The 20944-nt window shown below is 40.5% G+C and overlaps 1 non-coding gene across 1 annotated transcript; it reads left to right on the plus strand.

The window, feature by feature from the left end:
- Nucleotides 1-2248: 2248 nt before the first annotated feature.
- Nucleotides 2249-2354, plus strand: LOC138431587 (U6 spliceosomal RNA). The gene has a single exon (XR_011253745.1). It is a non-coding gene; the product is annotated as a U6 spliceosomal RNA (small nuclear RNA).
- The last annotated feature ends 18590 nt before the right edge of the window (nt 2355-20944 follow it).

Here is a 20944-nt window from a genome sequence, read left to right on the forward strand (position 1 = left end):
GGTGTACTGAATTGTAGAGTAAAATTTACTTATTACTTGCGTTGCAGTGGGAAACAAGCATGGAAACTATTGGCCTAGAAAAACTCTTACACACGTTTATTTCAAGAAAGTTCATAACAGCATTATTAGTAGTAGAAAAAAAAAACAAAACCAAATATCCATTGACAGGTGAATGTACATGGAATATTAACACAATGGATATTATATAACAGGGCAAACGAATGAACTACAGCTCTACACAAAATGTAGATGAAACCTAGAAACATAGTGATGGTAGTGGTTTAGTAGCTAAGTCATGTCCGACTGTGACCTCATGGACTGTAGCCCATCAGGCTCCTCTGTACATGGGATTTCCCAAGCAAGAATACTGGAGTGGGTTGCCATTTCCCCCTCCAGGGGATCTTTCCAACCCAGGGATCAATCCTGTATCTCCTGCACTGCAAGGAGATTCTTTACCACTGAGCCACCAGGGAAGCCGTAGAAACATAATATTGAGTTGCAAAAGAAATTTGCAGAAAGCCTCATAAGATAGGACACTATTTTTAAGAAGTTCTAAAAGGAACTAAATAATACATTGTTTAAGAAAGTATACATAATGTACTCAACAAAACTGTTAAAATAGATATGAAAATGCTAACATTAGTGTTTTTTTTCCTCTGGGGAGACAGGCAAGCCCATAGGATAGGAAAGGAGTGGTCCAGGTACATGCAAATGTATTGGTGAGGTATTGGGACCAGGCAAAGTTTGGGGTTAAGGCCATCTATTTTATTATTGAATTTCATTACATACAGATACTCTCTCTCTCTTTTTTTTTTTTTGAGCAAATATTACATGCCAAAAAATTTTTTAAGAGGAAAATTCTGATTTAGGAAACAAGAAGTACTACTACTAAAATTCAATTATTAGGGAATGAAAATATTCAGTGAATTTTTATTCTACATCAAAGAAAATTGTGGAGCCTAAGGACTCATGGGCTGGGATCCTCAAGCCTTCAGACTTTCCCATTGTTCTTCCTCAGGAGAATGACCCTCAATCTCAGTCATTCAGAGCCTGGGAAATATAAACAGGTCCCATCCTGGACAATGCAAGCAAATTGGCATAGTTTTTGTTGACCAAGTCTTCTTTTTTCCCACCAGTGAAGTATTGCTTCAAATCTGCATGTCTCTCATTATTTCCAAAGCTTCTGATTCTTAGAGTGGGAAAAGAAAGTTTTAGAGTTTATTAGGTAAATTTCTCTGCATCCCTCCAGCCATGTATACTTCTTTTAAAAAAAAAATCAGATTATAGAAACATTACCTGTTAATTGTATGTAATCACAAGGATTAAAATCGTTTATAATCTCATCACCGAATGATAATCACCATTGACATTTTTGGTCTCTTCTTTCTTTTTCATTTCTGAGTAAATGAATACCTATAGTTTGTTTATTTATAAAAATGGGATCATACTTACTGACGCACATAAAGCCATGAAACTGAGCTGAGTGAGTATAGATGAAGAAAAGAACAGGCTTAAAGACTGAGTCTTAGCTAGAGCACAACTAGAGAGGCTGGAGAGAGGAGGAACTAACAAAAGAGACTGAGAAAGAGCAATCAAGTGAAATGAATGGGAACCAGGAGACTGTGTAGAGTCTGGGCAGCCAAGAGAAGAAAAAAAGTATTTCAAGAATACTGAGTTAATTGCTATTGATGAGTAAAGAATGACCACTGGATTTAGCAAAATGGACATTATTGCTGCTGTTTCCACTGAACAGTGTAGGCAAAAGACTGACTGGAGTGGGTCCAAGGAAAAATAAGAGGAAAGAACGTGGAATCATAGACAGATGTTTGCGATAGTTCCGCTGTAACGGAAAGGTGAAAAGTGGAGGATGGTTGTGAAAAGGTGTTTTTTGTTCGTTTGTTTTTTAAAGTGAGATAAATAACATCTTGTTTGGATGCTAATTGAGAAGATCTGTTAGAAGAAGGAAACTGAGGATGCAGGAGAGAAGGAAGCGAATCACTGGAGAGACATCACAGAACAAGGTGCTGGTGTGGAAGAGTTAGCCTCAGATGGAATCATGGGCAATTCATCCACTGTTACAAGAGGAAAGGCAAGGTGTCTATACACGAAAGTGTTTAGCGGGATAGAGATGGTGGGAATTTGTAGACATTCTTTTCTGATTGTGCTTATAATTTCTCAGTGAAACAAGAAGAAACGCCATCGGAGAGTGAGGATGTAGACAGTACTGACGATTTCAGAAGCTAAAAGAATGCTTGTTTTGGCAGCACATATACTAAAATGGGAACAATAGAGAGAGAATTAGCATAACCCCTGAACAAGGGAATATGAAAATTTGTGAAGTGTTCATGAAGATGAAGAAAAAGCCAAGAGGAATATACGGCATAATTGTCTGGGACAGTGAAACAAATTCAATAGAGAAATACAATATGATGGATTGCCAGGCATCATCAACGGCCCACTTAAAGTTCATAGTCAAAAATTTAAAGAGAGAGCAGTCAGCATGGTTGTGCTTTTACCCCAAACACACTGGATGTAGACCCAGAGTCAGCAGAGATACAAATGAGATCAAAACTCAGATTCTGGTAAAACGAACAACTTTTCTTCTATGATTTTACAGCTTCATTCTTCCTCAGATTATTTCTTTCATGGAAAATAGGACGAAACATATTTCTACCAATTCAAAGTTTTTTCAGTATCTACTCAATACTTGCCTTCTCATTCTGGTCTTTCAGTTTCATGGTCGTCAGTATCACTATCTGCCCAGTCATCTTGACCCTTGATTCCTCAGTTACTCGCCCAAATTTTATCAATATTTTTCACACGTTGCTGCATTTCTCCTTCCCTAATACCTCCTTTTTGGCTATTTTGGCTTGATGAATTCTTGGATATCCTAGGATCCCTACTGAATCTTGTCCACAAACCCATTTTCCCTACCCTTGGGTAGAATCGAGGAAACATATGAACACTTGATGGGACATAATTAGTTCCTTATTCAGCTCAAATTTTTTCAGGGGTAATTTGTCCAAACAATGATATAAATTCCAGTAAGTATCCGCTGATATTATAATGATCTTGATTTATCTTTGGAAACACTTTTTACTTGGGTAGAAAGATTTATAGGGTTTTAATTTAAAAATATAAATAGATACTACTGTTTTAGGTACTCAGATTTAATCAGAGGAAGCTCATTATTAATTTGATCTGATAAAACTGGAATTTCAGAAAGGTGAAACTTAACAGAAGTATGGAGAATAGACAGAGGTAGAAAATGCTGATTGGAAAGTCACCCATGGTGCAAGAAACTTAAGTGAGACAAAAAGGTGTGTTTGATTAGCAATGTTTAATCATCTAGGCATTTAATATTTGTAATACAAAACAAAGTTTTTCACTAAGACTATCCATACAGGTATTACTCCTGTTAGGTTTTCCTTTTATTGATATAATCTTCAAAGCATAGTAATACCTTGATTTTTAAGTAATTTTAAGTAGTGTGTGAAGTGAGTGGTTTTTAAGTCATTTGACAAGTTTAATTTTAAAATCTGAATCTGAATATTATCTAAACAAATTTTGCTTAATTAACTGCTTTATTGTCTAGATGCAGTGTTTAGTTTCTCTGAGCTTTAATTAAGAGCTGGGTGCCCTCTGGGACTCTAAAAGAGCAACTTCCAACCCTGATTCCAATCACCATGTTGTATCTATAGTATTTTGGGGAATGTGTACCAGTCAGTAAGTGACACAAAGCAGGAAATAGCCCATCCTTGAAATCCTCAGGGGTTGGAGGAGATTTTTGTTCCCATTTGACTTTTCTCCAGACCCTCTAAGGAGTAGGAGGCTGAGAGGGCCAGTTTGTACACTGATGGGGGTACAGCATCTTTCAGTCCTCAGTCTGAGTCAGGAGGAAAGAAGCGCCTCTAACCCATGGTCCCATGAATCCCAGAGGACCACAGAGAAGTGGTGTGGTCAAGCAGGCAACTCACAGGAGAAGATCCTCAGTGATAGGGAGCAAAAATTCCTCTGAGGGAACCAGGCCCACTTTTGTGTAGCCATTTTGGGTAGCCCACCAGTTGAGGGACTCCCACTTCCTATAGAAATTCTAACTGGGTCTCAGTTCAGTTCAGTTCAGTCGCTCAGTCGTGTCTGACTCTTTGTGATTCCATGAATCGCAGCACGCCAGGCCTCCCTGTCCATCACCAACTCCCGGAGTTCACTCAAACTCACGTCCATTGAGTTGGTGATGCCATCCAGCCATCTCATCCTCTGTCGTCCCCTTCTCCTTCTGCTCCCAATCCCTCGCAGCATCAGGGTCTTTTCCAATGAGTCAACTCTTCTCATCAGGTGGCCAGAGTACTCGAGTTTCAGCTTCAGCATCATTCCTTCCAAAGTACACCCAGGACCGATCTCCTTTAGAATGGACTGGTTGGATCTCCTTGCAGTCCAAGGGACTCTCAAGGGTCTTCTCCAACACCACAGTTCAAAAGCATCAACTCTTCGGCACTCAGCTTTCTTCACAATCCAACTCTCACATCCATGCATGACCACTGGAAAAACCATAGCCTTGACTAGATGGGCCTTTGTTGGCAAAGTAATGTCTCTGCTTTTCAATATGCTGTCTAGGTTGGTCACAACTTTCCTTCCAAGGAGTAAGCGTCTCTTAATTTCATGGCTGCAGTCACCATCTGCAGTGATTTTGGAGTCCCAAAAAATAAAGTCTGACACTGTTTCCCCATAATATTTCCCACGAAGTGATGGGACCAGATGCCATGATCTTCATTTTCTGAATGTTGAGCTTTAAGCCAACGTTTTCACTCTCCTCTTTCACTTTCATCAAGAGGCTTTTTAGTTCCTCTTCACTTTCTGCCATAAGGGTGGTGTCATCTGCATATCTGAGGTGATTGATATTTCTCCCGGCAATCTTGAGATTCCAGCTTGTGCTTCTTCCAGCCCAGCATTTCTCATGATGTACTCTGCATAGAAGTTAAATAAGCAGGGTGACAATATACAGCCTTGACGTACTCCTTTCCCTATTTGGAACCAGTCTGTTGTTCCATGTCCAGTTCTAACTGTTGCTTCCTGACCTGCATACAGATTTCTCAAGAGGCAGGTCAGGTGGTCTGGTATTCCCATCTCTTGAAGAATTTTCCACAGTTTATTGTGATCCAATTGGGTCTAGTGAGCTGTTTAAAGGATCCTATTTTTTTTCCTAAAACCTCTCTTGCCCCTTCTCCCTCTTTCCACAGTCTCAATTGGATTTTCTGAACCTGTTGTACCAATGTATACCCAAAGTGTAATCCATATATCAGTCAGTGTTCTCCAGAGAAACAGAAACCATAGAATACGCACACGCATACACAGACACACACACACAGTTCCTTTATTTTAAGGCATTGGCTCATGGTGATGGTGGGGATTGGTTAATCTGAAATCTTGCAGGGCAAACTGGCAGGCTGGAAACTCAGGCAGGAGCTGACGGTCCAGTCCTGAGTCCAAAATTTGTCAGGCAGGCCAGCAGACTAAAAACTCAAGCATGATTTTATGCTGCATACTTGAGAAAGAATTTCTTCTCCAACAAATCTGTTTTTGTTCTTAATTTCTTCAACTGATTAGATGAGGCCTACTCACATTATCAAGGTCATCTCTTTCACTTAAAGCCAACTGGTTATAGATGTTAACCACATCTATAAAATACCACTGCAGCAATACCTACATTCATTTTTAAATATATATATTAAATTAATTTATTTACTGAACACATGAGCTCAGTAGTTATAGCACATGGACTTAGTTTCTCCATGGCCTGTGGGATCTTAGTTCCTTGACCAAGGATCAAACACACGTCCCCTGAATTGCAAGACGGATTCTTAACCACTGAACCACCAGGGCCGTCCCTACATTAATGTCTGATTGAATAAGTAGGTACCATAGCCTAGCCAAGTTGACACATAAGACAAACCATCAAACCTCCATATAAAAAAAAACACACACACTGTACTTTGTTGGGCAGTTACTATGTACTAGATATAATGCTAGGTACTTCACATGAACTGTATTATTTACTACAACCTCATGAGGTATAATTAATTTTGTTTTACAGATGATGAAACTAACGTTTAGAGTAGTTAGGTAATTTGCTTCAAGTGAAACAATGAGGAAGCCATTGAGTCAGGGTGCAGACCTAAGCTTGTCTGACTCCTGACGAGTCCATGTTCTAGAGAATCTTTCTGGTCTTGAAGAGATCTCCTGTGCATGCTTTGTCCACGAGTCTCTGGTGACATCACAGGAACTGTCTCAGTCATGCATTGGAGAGGGAAATGGCAACCTACTCCAGTATCCTTGCCTAGAGAATCCCAGGGATGGGGGAGCCTGGTGGGCTGCCGTCTATGGGGTCGCACAGTCAGACACGACTGGAGCGACTTAGCAGCAGCCTCAGTCCAAGTCTGAGTGTGGCCAGTGCACTCACTGTGATCCTCAGTTCTAGCTCTCAGTTTCCAGGACCACATGAATTTCCAGAGAAATCAGCCCACATAAATTTCAGCAGTGTGGTTAAGCAAGTTAAGAGTGAGAGACAGGAAGGCAAACCTAACTTCTCACTCTGGTTTGAAAGACAATACCCTTAGACTGAAATCTCCACTCTCTGAGTTGCCTTGTCTAACATCGTCCACATTGATAATCTGCTACAGTATCAGGATATTGCAAACAGATTCTCTTAACTACCAACATTTTTATCACTAAATCCTTCCTTTGTCTTTGAGACACATCTCTTCTCAATTTTCTAATTTTTTCTCTCTTTTTAGGATTATCAGAAGTCTGTTCATTGCCCCCTTATTTTCTCCTTCATTAGCTCATTTGAAACCTCTTCTTAGGAAAGGAATGTTTAAAATTATTCACTCCATAATTATCTTTACCAACATTATGTGTATTTACATTTGAATAAAATGTTTACTTAAATGGCTAGATTTCTGATTCATGGAATGTTAGTCAACAGCTGAGAAGTCATGTGATAGCTATAGAGGCTTCAGGTTGTGGTTCTGGATAATCCCTTGTTATCATTTGCTTGCCTTGTTTATGTCTAGCCCTACTCAGGAGAAATTCCTTTTGTGTTCAGGTTCATTGACACTTTCCTGTATCCATTTCAAGAGATAAACCTGAAAACTAAGAAGATTAAAAAACACCAGCATAGAAATTGGGTTTATATGCATTTCCATTAATATTTTCATCAGTATTACTAGTAAGAATAAACATTGAGTATTTAATTCTCAAAGTAACCTGAAAGGGAGGTACTATTATTATTGCCATTTCTCAGGTAAAGAATTTAGGGCTCAGAGAGATGATAAGTGGCAGAGCCATGTGGAAACCTAGAAGACACTCACCCTAACCCCAGGCTTTTTTCACAGGTAGAATTTAACATTCATCCCAGAGAGACAGGTGCAGAGGAATAGAGCATGAAAGCAACGTAAGTCAGTTCTGGGGACATTTATCAAAGTTGATACTAGGGTTATCAGAACTCCAGTCTGAAATCCCAGTTCACTACTGAAAACTGAGACATGTTTCTGAAAATTTCAGAGTTTGAAGAAGGAGTTTTAAAAAACATAATCAGTAGACTCTTCACTGCAGTACAAAAAGGCCAATCCTTATGATATGGGTTTAAATTTCCAAATGATGAAGTTAGGCAGTAATTACCCTCCCTTTTTAACACAAACTGTCAGGCTTGACAATTGGTGTTAGGCAGTCCTCTCTCTTCTGCAGAAAATTCTCTCTGAAGATTATTTCAGGTTCAGCTGGCAGAGAACTCAACCTCTCAGTTTCTGAGATCTATAAAATCCAGTGTCCTAATCCAGGTTTCTACTCATTCACAGCAGCTTCTGATTTCATGACCATCTCTGCCTGTGGCTCATATTCAGGGCTCGTTGTTTTTGTTCCTCTTTCATTAATGCCTTCCCAGAACTCAGCCCTTCATGAGTTTTCACAAGAAATTCACTTCCACCACCATTCTGTGAATTTTAGTAGACTTTGCTGAAGATATGTGGGATCATGGAGAAAGGTCAATTCATAGATTCACTCTTCTCTCTTTGCTTTCCCTTCTCTCTCATCCACCTTAATCCTTTCCAGAAGCAACGTAAATTCTTCACTTGGCTTTCTGCGTAGCAATTTAGCAAGCGTGGTGCTTGAGCATGTCGGGGTCTCATCCTTCGTACTAGCACCTTATCTAAGTATTTTCTCCAACAAATATTGCGCTCTCCTTGAGAAGAAATCTGGTAGAAAAAAACAGTCATCTACCCTATTATAGAGTGAGTGAAGCAGCTCAGTCGTGTCCATCTCTTTGTGACCCCCATGGACTGTAGCCTACCAGGCTTCTCCGTCCATGAGATTTTCCAGGCAAGAGTACTGGAGTGGGTTGCCATTTCCTTTTCCAGGGGATCTTCCCGAACCAGGGATCAAACCTGGGTCGCCTGCATTGTAGGCAGACACTTTACCCTCTGAGCCACCAGGGAAGCCCTCTCCCTATTACAGAGATAAAACTTACTTGGTTCTGGGAAAAAGGACTGGTGAGTCATTAATAAATGTGTTAAGTAATGATAACAAAATTTTCAAATTCTCCTATCTAGAAGGTCATGTTAATTTTATACTTTTGTCAAATGAAAATTATTCTTTTATGTGTGGTTTTAAGGCAAAGAGTCATCTTATACATCTGAAACTAACACAATATTATTAATCAACTACACTCTAATATAAAAATTAAAAAAATCAAAGCAAGCCTTTTTTTTTTTGACAGGGCCTTTTACTTAACCGGTGATTAGATGACACCATGTTTAAATGATTACTTCCAGGATTAAGTGGCCAAAGTTCACACAGTGAACTAAAAGCAAAGAAGTTAAAACTACACCTAAAGTACCCAAACTAATGCCAATCAAAACTGTTATTCCAATGTAAATATTATAACTACATTGGTTATATGAGACAAAGTTGGGCAAAGTTCAAAGACTCAAAAACTGAAGATAAGACTGTAATCATCAAGCCAAGTCAGGAAACCAAATGTTGTGGGTGACAGCAGATAAGGAACTAGTGATGGTTTCAGGCTACCTTAATAGCAGGGGTCTGGGACAGGCAGCTTTCTAGATGGGAAGGTAGGGTAAGGGATCAGGTCTTGAAGCTGCAGTTATATAGCACTTCACAGAAACTGAGAAAACGTTGTCTGTATCAATGACTATGGTGCTAATGAGATTGTGCAGATACTAAAGCCCATTCTCTGTCTTTGACACCACCCTGGCCCTGGAGTCCACAATGGTCTGAAGTCTTTCTGGTTTGTTGGTTTCAAATTTGAAGTCATCCCGGAATTGATTCAGTCACTTAAGGTCTTTAGAATATATGAAGTCACTGCTACTGAACTTCAGGTGCTCTTGAAAAGGCGTCCCGCCCTGAGCTGGTCTTTGTCTCAACTGAAGACTGGCAGCAGATATTAGGGAGTTAAGGAAAGGGGGCAAAAATTAGAAGACAATGAGCCCAGGCGATGCATTCAATCCCACGATGAAGGCACAATGTCCGTCAGCGTATTTTAGTAGATTGAGATACAAAGGGCAGTTGTGGTGCACATACAGGCCGTCTCATATTTTAGGACCAAACACAGAAGTGTGCATGAATATGAGCTGCATAATGTCCGCGAGGCCCTGCGCTTACTTCCTGCGCTTACTTCCGGTTTCTCGTTTGTTTTGTGAAGTCATGTACTGACGCCTATTGACTCTGCCATTGCCAGTCTTCTCTTTCTGAGGATTCCTCCCTACCCCCTCTCTGCGCCTGAAACACAAGCACACTTACACTGACCTGCTGCTGCCCCTCCGTTAGTGGGAGAAGAAGAAGCTTTAAAAGCTCCCCCCAGCTTTTCACTTGCATCCTCCTTCCCTGCTTCCCACATGTCAGGACAGCAGCCAAGAGCCGTGCCCTTCCTCAGGGACGCTTGGATGGAGAAGAGCAGGTCATTTGTTCATTTCCCTATTTGCCTTTTGTCTCTTGAAACACAGCTCTATCTGGCAGCCTTCTGAGTGCAGTCCTTCTGGTGCACCGAGGCACTGCAAGCAGTGTCAAACTACCCATTGGGGGTGTGTGTGCACGTGTGTGCGTGTGCACACTCAATCAGTTGTGTCCAACTCTTTGAGACCGCATGGACTATAGCCCACCAGGCTCCTCTGTCTATGGGATTCTACAGGCAAGAAAACTGGAGCAGGTTGCCAAAACTACCCATAATTAACTGTAAATTTATACACTTCGAAAAATACCTCACGGGACACGTCTGACCTGAGGCCTGAGGGACGTGACCCGGGGCCACAGTGACCTCTGGGCAAAGAGCAAGAGCAGTGGCCCAGAGGCGGGAATATGCTCAGTGTGTCAGAGGCAGGGGGAGGCCCCCGATGTGAGGGGAGAGACAGCCTGGGGGGTGTTCAGAGGCTGCTGTTCCACGGGGCCACAGCCTCAGTTTCCTCGCCTGCAAGGACCACTGCCCTGGTTGCTCTCAGAAGCCTCTTCCGGCTCTAACCCCCAATTACTGAGAAGGTTCTGGGGTATACTCCACTTGAAACTCTCTTTCTAGAAGAAAATGAGGTTCGAACAAGGCCTGACACCTCCAGCATTTATGTTGAGTCTGTCCTGACAGGGGAAAGTGCTATCAGAATTGTCTGTGACTCAGTTAACAAGCCCTTGTGCAGCGTTCTCTGCGTGCCAGGTCCTGCTCTAAGGTGCGGCCCTGTACTGGCTCAGTCCATCCTCCTGATACGCCTCTAGCTGACAGATGCTCTGACTGCCCGCATGTTACTCCTGGGAGGCACAGAGACATTGACTAACTCACCCATGCCAGCAGAGCCAGTCTGCTCTTCACCACATCACTGGAGAAGAAAAACATGGCTTCCTCTCACAATAAAGAGGGTGTGTATTGGTAATATAATAATCATGAATTTTGACACTCTTTAAGAAACAAAAATTCGGAGTTAACTCTAGCACTGCAACTCGTTTCATTTAACAAAATAATATGAAGAACTTGTGAGGAGCAGTCCTGTGATCGTGAGAATGTAACACCAGGTTTCAGAAACTTTCCTGCTAAAAAACCTTCCGAAGCTCATGGTTAGACACCAGAGGGAAGCCAGACGCAGTAGTCTGAGCTTTCTCCCTGTCCAGATCCTGCCCAGCTTCCCACATTTCTTCCCACTACTCCTGGGAAGTGTGGAAGACCTGTGCCCCACCGGGTCCTTCACTCCACCTGTGCCCAAGTCTACCCCAACCGCCACCTTCACATTGATCCCTGCATTCCACCTTTAAAACAACTGTTTATTTATTTCTGGCTGTGCTGGGTTTTCATCCCTGAGTGGGCTTTTCCTGTAGCTGCAGTGAGCAGCAGGGTGTCCTCTAGTGGTGGTGCCCGGGGTTCTCAGTGTGGTGGCTTCCCTTGCTGCAGAGCGTGGCTTCTAGGGTGCGTGGCTTCCGTAGTTGCAGCATGTGGACCATTAGTTGCGGCTCCCAGGCTCTGGAGCACAGCCTTAATAGCTGTGGTGCGTGGGCTTAGTTGCTCCGTGGCATGTTGGATATTCCCAGACCACGGATCAAACCCATGTCTCCTGCATTAGTAGGCAGATTCTTTATACCACTGAGCTACCAGGGAAGCCCCAGCATTCCACCTTTGTTCATCAGCAGCCTGCACCCAGCACCCTCCCCCACCTATCCAATTCCCTCTTTTTGCACAAAGTATTCCAGGGCTCTAGAGTTGCTCTCTGCTAGGTGCTCTAGGGTGCCACACTTCCTAACTTGTGTGTTCTGTGACACTTAATAACACACTGTCCCCCTTGCATTGTTACTCACTTTCTGTACTGTTACTTTTAGTGAGTTTGTGGCGTGTGTCTTGTCTCACTGACTCTTATTACTGCAGACCTTGAGTTGTAGCCTGTCTCACTCACCCTCAGTGCACAGCCACCTCAGAAAATCAGGCTGCTTCATCCATCTGACTGGACTGCCAGGCACTACTTTCAACTCTGTCCTTGGCTGTGGATACTCTGTCCATTTTGACAAGACCAAACAGTACTTCAAATTGCATGGGAAAAAATGTACTCTACAGAGAGACTTCCCCGGTGGCTCAGCAGGTAGAGAATCTGCCTGCAATGCGGGAGATGCAGGTTCAGTCCCTGGGTTGGGAAGATCCCCTGGAGGAGGAAATGGCAATGCACTCCAGTATACTTGCCTGGGAAATCCCATGGACAGAGGAGCCTGGTGGGCTACAGTCCATGGAGCTCCAAAGAGTCGAACATGACTGAGCATGCACCAGCACAGAGAAGAAACAAATATTCTTATTTTGGCCAAGCTTTCAGAGGAAATATAAGATATGTTCATTAAAATATGGCCCTGCTAGTAATCAGTACAGGAAATTCAAAAGGCATTACCTTGAATAAATGATATTTTTCATGTTTCTTGTTCTCTTCTTTATAGAAAATATAAATACTGTGGAGTAACTAAGTCATATTATGATAACTTTTTGCTACTCAGTATTCTGAGATGAATGAAATGTTCTATTTGATCAAATATCCTCGGCTCTGAGGCAGGAATATAACTGTTCCTAATTCCTACTTCAACATCACAGTACCAGGCAAGTAGTAGGTATTTCATATGCTTTTCAAGCCATGGAGCTGAACTGAGGTCCACTTGATAAAGAAATCCAAATTTATCATATGATGATATAACTTATATGTAGAATCTAAAATATGACACAAATAACTTATCTACAAAACAGAAATAGTCACAGACATAGAGAACAGACTTGGATAGAGAGGATGTGAAGGGAAGGATTGGGAGTTTGGGGTTAGCAGATGCAAACTATTATATATATAAAATGGATAAACAACAAGGTCCCAAGAGCATGGGGAACTATATTCAATATCCTGTGATAAACCATAATGAAAAAGAATAAGAAAAAGAAGGTATATATGTATACTTGAATTGCTTTGCTAAATAGCAGAAATTAACATAATATTGTAAATCAACTATACTTCCATAAAATTAGTTTTAAAAAACCGAACATAAAATTCAAAGATGAATAATCATGCATATCCAACTCCATGAAAGAAAGAATATTTGAAAATGAAGATAGCTAAGAGAACATTTGAGATGTGTGGTTAGAATATGTGTATTGACTTTTTAATTGATATTTAATTTTTTTCTATAATTTTTTAATAGTAGAAGAAAAGAAAAGATCAAGAATTCAGTTCTCGTTGAAACCCCTTTTAAAGGGGTGGTTATAGGACTTCCTTGGTGGAACGGTGGATAAGGACCCCCCTGCCAATGCAGGGTACATGAGTTTGATTCCCGGTCCAGGAAGATTCTGCAAAGCTCATGTGCTGTAGCTACTGAGCCTGACCACCTAGAGCCTGTGCTCCATGACTAGCGAAGCCACCACAGTGAGAAGCCCATGCACCACAATGAAGGGTAGCCCCCACCTGCTGCAACTAGAGAAAACCCTCACTCAGCAATGAAGATCCCGGGCAACCAAAAATAAAACAAATAAATAAAAGAAGAGGTAGTTACAGAAGCCAGAAACAAGCCACTGGAAGTAGGACTGGAGACAATGTCCAGAAAGAATTGAATATATTTTCTTCTGAGATACTTTAAGCATAACTTTTTAACATGAGCTCAAAAAAAGTACAGTTATTACATAGCACATTTCCATACGAATCAATATATTTGTTGTTATAATGATTTTACACAATCAAAAATTGGTTTAATTAGCATAAGAGATTTTTTTTGAGGGGGTCACATGGCTTCCCCAACCAAGGACTGAATCCATGCAGTACAAGCATGGAGTTCTAACCACCAGATCACCAGGCAATTCCCTAGAAGACTTCATATATATATATATATATATATATATATATATATATATATGTATTTTTTGGGGGCCTGCTCAATGCTAGCATGCAGAATGCTAACTCCCCAGCCAGGGATCAAACCCATGTTCTCTACAGTGGATAGTCAGAGTCTTAACCTCTGGACTACCAAGGAATCCCTAGAATACTGTGTTTGTTTTCTTTTTTTTTTTTTTAAGCTGTCTGTAACAATCTCTCCTATTCTACATGTGTTTCTAGAACCATGCCACTCCCCCTGTAAGAGGTGAAGTCCATGCCTCTCCTCCAGGTGGGCCTTTGTGACTGCCTTGTCCCATGGAGTACTATAGAAGTCACACTCTGCCATGCACTTCTCCCCTGTTCTCTTGGAACTCTCGGTCTGGGAGTCTGGTCATCATTCAGAGAGGCCCACATGGAGAGGAACCAAGCTAGCCAACAGCAACCCCAAACTATCAGCCTTGTGAATGGGCCATTTAGAATATGGGTCCTTCTGGCTCCAGCTGAGCCGCTTTAGTTGATGCCAAATGGAGCAGAGCTAAGCCATCTAAACTGAGTCCTACCCAAACTACTGATTCACAGCAAAACGAATGAATGACAGTATCATTTTAAGCTTCTGTGTTTTGAGGTAGATTGTTACATAACAGTTGATAAATGGGATGATCAGAATACATGATTAGAGATTACAGTGTGCCTATCATGATATTATTTTCATTTCATTTATCATTCAGTTAACTTCATACCAAGCTCTGTTTCATGCTGGTGCTGCAGCAGTGATTGCAACAGATAATGTTCCTCCCTTTCTTAAGGGAGTGTTTGTAGCATGGAGGGCAGACGATTTAAAAATTAACAAATAAATTGACAATTGCTGGGTGGTAATAAATGCTTTGGAGGAAAAGCAGACTATGAGGAATAGAGTGATGGAGAATTCTATATCAGATGGAGTGGCTAAGGAAGGCCTTTCTGAAAGGAAGATGACCGAATAGAGATTTGAAAGAAGTAAGGCAGCACATCCCATGGATACCTGGGGGATGGGTGATAAAGACAGACGGAATATTTAGTGCAAATGCTAAAACTCAAGAGGAGTGGCTTCAGGGCCAGCTGGGACAGAATGAGGAAGGGATGGGAAGAGAGGAGATGAAGTTAGAAGAACATAGGGGCAGGAACAGACCGTGCAGGGCTTCATAGGCCCTGGAAGGAACTCTGGGCACTGGAGGGTTTTGAGGACAGAAGTGACATATATTTTTGAAAGATCGGTCTGACTGTGTGGAGAATAGATTGTAGAAGTGCAAGGTTTGAAACAGAGAGACCTGTAAGTTAATGCAATGATCTGGGTAGCAGATGATGGTAGCTTAGATCAGGGCATGAGAGATAAGAGTGGTCAGGTATTACATATACATATTAAAAGTGCAGCTACCACGGGAGTTCCTTGGGGGCCTAGTGGTTAGGGTTCAGGTCTTTCACTGCCATGGCCTGGGTTCAATCCCTGGTCTCGTAACCGAGATTCCACAAGCTGTATGGCACGGCCAAAGAAAAAAAACAAGTACATACAGCCACCAGGATATGCACGTGGAACTTGATTAGAAGACAGGTATCAGGTATGACTAGAAGGCTTTTGGTGTTATTGCTGTATCGCAAGTATATTTCACGTACTTGTCCTGCCCTCCATTGCTATTATACTAGAGTCGTTCTGTGTATTGACTCATCTAATAGCCATGATGCCTGAGTTAAATGCCATTCAAGACACTGTGCCTTTAAGCACAGACTCTCCAAGATGCTGACCCCACATAGAAATGCAGGGATGACTCAGAACATCATGACCATAACTTTGAAGTTGTCTGTAACAGATCTAATTACACCTTTTTTGTTTGCTTGCAACATTTCCTTGAAGAAGTTGACTCAGGAAACAGGGAGACTCTAGAAGCCGGTTTTATCGTCGTGGGCTAAGTGGCGAATCAACCACAGTAATTTATGTTGTTTCTCCCAAAGAACTTGGTGGGCTTTCTTGTGTGTATCTTGGGTCCTCCCTACATTCCCAAAGTAACTGAAGAGGGAGACAGATATTATTGGTGTCATTTAACAAGTACAATCTCAAAAAGATTTATGGAGTTTGTTATGAGTCATATATTTTAAGCCTTGAAGAACTGGTAAGATAAGACTATCTTATCTTGGATGATTCCAGGAAAAATGAAGACATACTTTTAACTCCCAGGTGAGTTCCTTACCACCTAACACAGGCCTAGCCAGCTGCTTCTTTCCTCTCATTTCAATTTTTTTGTTTTGCTTTTTTTGGCCACACAGTAAGGTTTGCAGGACTTTAGCTCCCCAACCAGGGATCATACCTGTGCTTCCCACCTCAATAGTGGAAGCACATAGTCCTAACCACTGGACAGATAGGGATTTCCCCTTATTTCATATCCCCATGGATTTTGTGGCAATAATAGATTTTTAACTTGAGCATAATAGATGATAATTGCCCTGAAGACAGCACTGACCTTTAAAGTTTAGCAATCTCTAGACTTTCAAACTTTTTCTTAAGGACTTGCTATAAATTTAGTCTCCAGGAAAACTCCTAAATATTACTGAATCATTTAAGCTTTCTGACTTTCATATATTAACTGACCATCTAATAAAATGGATGGACTTCCCAGATTTGTCCTGGGACTGCCTTCTTTAGCTTCAAGGGCTTCTCTCCTGCTTCTAATACTATGGGTTTCATCTAGTCAACAAGCTATGTCTCTTAGTTCGGACTGATCGGAGTTTTGTTAAGTCTTCACTCTCTGGAAGTTTGTAAAACTTTAGTTTCATTTTGATGACTTAGAAGATGACAAGCAGTTCACTAGCTACAGTCTCACCTTAATTTATTTGTTGACCACATGGCTTGCAGGATCTTAGTTTCCTAACCAGGGACCAAACCCATGCTCCCTGCAGAAGCAGCACAGAGTCCTGGCCACTGGACAGCCAGGGAATTCCTTCTTTATTTTCAAACAAAGTTAGAATTAGTTACACTTTCAAACTAATTGTAGTTAGTCTAAGCCAACCAATGTTTCAGCTGCTGGTGGCTCAGACAGTAAAGAATCTTTAATTTATTTCTTTATTGAAAGATAATTGCTTTACAGAGTTTTGTTGTTTTCTGTCAAACCTCAACATGAATCAGCCATAGGTATACATATATCCCACTCTAGTATTCTTGCCTGGAGAATTCCATAGACAGAGGAGCCTGGCAGGCTACAGTCTATGGGACTGCAAAAAGTCGGGCACAATTGAGAGACCAACACTTTCACACAAACAATGTTAACATCTTAGTCAAACAAAAATACATCATGGAATATACTCCAAAGTCAAATACACACATTAATGAACTTTTTATAGTACAAGGTCCTTCCTTTAGTACAGTTTTAAGACAGGCTCAGATTTGAAAAGTCCTTCTGTGTTCCACAGTGATTGGCTGTGGCATGCTTTTCTTCATCTGTAAAGTGAGGATAATGAACTATTGCTGGATCAGTTTTGAGATTAAAATGAGATAATGTAATAAATACTCAGCATAGACTTTGGCACACAGTAAGTTCTCAGTAGATGTCTGTTATTTCTGATCCACGTGTAGAAATCCTGCCACCCCCTCTCTGTTCCCCACTCACTATCCCCCCTAACCAAGTCTGAGTCATTGAGATTAGTCTGGAAGAACAGCCCAGCAGGGAGGAGTACAAACATTTCAAGTCAGATGATCTTCAGGGGTTGTGATGCTTCTAGAAAATACCTTCCCAAGACCCAGGCAAGAGGGGCCCTTGCCAGGTCCCTTACCCTAGGTCTGTACTTTATAAAGCCTCACATCTCTCAAACGCACAGAAAAGTAGATTTATTATGGAATGCACAGCCATGGCTGCCTCTGTCACTTGGGACTCGGCATTCAGCTCTTACCAGAAACTCTAAGCCTCTGCCCTGGCAATGAACACCTTCAGGCCCCAGAGAAATGCTGTTTCACATTTCTTGTGCTGTGTCCTCAACACAAAAGGCATCTGTGCCTGAATGTCATGAGGTTTTAGGTTGTGCTGCTGTTTGAAACAGATAACTGCTTTGGAGTGCAAAAGAATTTGAGTAATGGAAATTTTTTATTAGGAAAGTAAAAAAGAACTAACTCATCAAATCCTTTCTTTGTGATAAAAGGAACACAAAAGATTCTAGAATAATGAAGTTTTATGACTGAGTAAAGCCAAGCCTCCAATTTCCTGCTTATCTTTATGTTCCAGTTTTAGGTTTAGAGGTATTCATCCTGCTAAAAGTTAGATTTGATTTAAACAAGATATGAGATGCTGTGGAAGAGTCAAGTGAAACAGGGAAAGGTGCTCAAACAGAGAGCAAATCAGTCTTTGGCAAAACAAATAAAAATTTTTTTTGAATTTGTGCTATTTTTAAAATATTACTTGCTTTTAATAATATACAAGTGTTCAAACATCTAATTTTTTAAAACATAAAAATTGTAGATACATTTTTTCTATGTTGAATGAAATTGCATGAGAGATATTCAACAAATTGACATTAGAATGAAATATAAGGAAATTGGAACAAGGAAATGGAAAAGTTTGCATGGCTGTGAAGAAGTAAACTCAAGCACAAATAAACCTAAAACTAATTTCTATAGAGATTATTTTCTGACCCTGAAAGGTCAGTGTGGATAGTCTGATGGAAAAGACATTTGAACAAATCAAGCAACATGCTACTATTTTGTTTTCCTTTATCATACCCCATCATTGAAATACTGTAAGAAGAATAATAAAACCTGGGTAATTGTGGATACTATTCCGAGACAAAGAAATCTGGGGAAAAAAATGCAGTGGTTTATATGATGATATAAAAATATCTGGTAATAGTTTCTGTGGTATTCTATTGAAAGTAATAATTGATCATATATTACACCATTTGTTTGACTGTGATATGGGAAATATCAAGGTTCATATCCAAGTCTAAGTATTGCTTTATGAACTTTATTTAAAATTCATTTCTCTTGCTTCAGCACAACAAAATTTCTCCTAACTGAAATTAATAAAAATTATTTAAGAACCACAATGACTCAAGAAAATTTGTTCAATTTGGCCTTACTATCTGTAGATCACAAATGATGTGCTATCTTGGTGATAGCAACACAGAAATTTTGTTGAAATGAAGAGATAAAAAAGGAAGTTTTATGGAATAAATTTATCATAATTTATGAATTTTTTATGTCTTTATCTTATTAGTCTTTCAATGTATAAGTAACCTACCAGCAGAACACCCAGACATACTCAATCATAACTAAGTTTCATTGTCCTTGATGTTTTCCAGACTTTCAGTCCCACAAAATCATGGCTTTACACATTTTCCTTTTAAGAAATAAAGTGTATTCTTTCATTGAAGACTAATTATTTTTTCCTACATAAAAGGACAGTTTTAAAAGGTTTCTAATATGTTGATATAAAAAAAAAAGGATCCAACCTTTTTTTGTTTTTTTGTTTCTTCAGTGTACAACCATAAAATCACATAAGGTAAAAACCAATTACAAACGGGAAAAAACATTGTGAGATAATTAGATGTTTTTTGATCATCAGTTCAGTTCAGTTCAGTTCAGTCGCTCAGTCGTGTCCGACTCTTTGCAATCCCATGAATCGCAGCACGCCAGGCCTCCCTGTCCATCACCAACTCCCCGAGTTCACTCAGACTCAAGTCCATCGAGTCAGTGATGCCATCCAGCCATCTCATCCTCTGTCATCCCCTTCTCCTCCTGCCCCCAATCCCTCCCAGCATCAGAGTCTTTTCCAATGAGTCAACTCTTCGCATGAGGTGGCCAAAGTACTGGAGTTTCAGCTTTAGCATCATTCTTTCCAAAGAAATCCCAGGGCTGATCTCCTTGCAGTCCAAGGGACTCTCAAGAGTCTTCTCCAACACCACAGTTTAAAAGCATCAATTCTTCGGCATTACCAGAACTAAAAATTGCTGATTTATTTTCTATTTGTTTTAAATATTTGACATATTTGATAAAACTGAGTTTGTTTTCACTTCAAATAATAAGAGAAATATCTCCTATTTTAAGAGGAATCAATGTTTTATTTTTAATTATTTTTCCTTTGACCACATTGAGCTGCTTATGGGGTCTCAATTCCTCAACCAGGGATTTCCTAACCACTGATCTGGCAGGGAATTCCTAATGTCTCTCTCTCTCTTTTTTTTATTTTTTGGCTCCTCCAGGTCTTAGTTGCAGCAAGCAGGATTTTCAATCCCCGTTGTTGCATTTGAGATTTTTTATTAATAGTTTCAGCATGGAGAAGGCAATGGCATCCCACTCCAGTACTCTTGCCTGGAAAATCCCAAGGATGGAGGAGCCTGGTGGGCTATAGTCCATGGGGTCGCTAAAAGTCGGACATGACTGAGTGACTTCACTTTCACTTTTCACTTTCATGCACTGGAGAAGGAAATGGCAGCCCACTCCAGTGTTCTTGCCTGGAGATTCCCAGAGATGGGGGAGCCTGGTGGGCTGCCGTCTATGGGGTCGCACAGAGTCGGACACGACTGAAGCGACTTAGCAGCAGCAGCAGCAGCATGAGGAATTTTTAGTTGAGGCATGTAGGATCTAATTCTTTGACCAGGGGTTGAATCCCGGCCCGCTGCATTGGGGACAGTCTTAGCCACTGGACCACCAGGAAAGTCCTCACCATGTTTTATTTTTCATTCTGAAATAATTTCAAAATCACGAATTGGTTGTAAGAACAGTAGTACAAAAAATTTCCATATATCCTTCTTCCAGGTTCCCTATTGTTAACATTTTAATACATTTGCTTTTTCATTTTCCTTCTCTTTACATGTATATGTGTACACACGCAAATGTAATTATTTTTTGTAATTTTTTGAGAGTAAAATTGTGTAATAATGCCTATTTTGAACTCCAAAATAGTTCAAAGTATATTTCCTGAAAAACAAGAACATTCTCATACACAACCATAGTGTGGTTATCAGAATGAAATTGACATTGATCTATTACCACCATCTAATCCACAGATTTCATTCAAATTTCACTGAGTATTCTGAGAATATTCTTCGTAGAAAGGCAA

This window comes from Ovis canadensis, chromosome 1, assembly GCF_042477335.2.
Source record: "Ovis canadensis isolate MfBH-ARS-UI-01 breed Bighorn chromosome 1, ARS-UI_OviCan_v2, whole genome shotgun sequence".
NCBI classification, from domain to species: domain Eukaryota; kingdom Metazoa; phylum Chordata; class Mammalia; order Artiodactyla; family Bovidae; genus Ovis; species Ovis canadensis.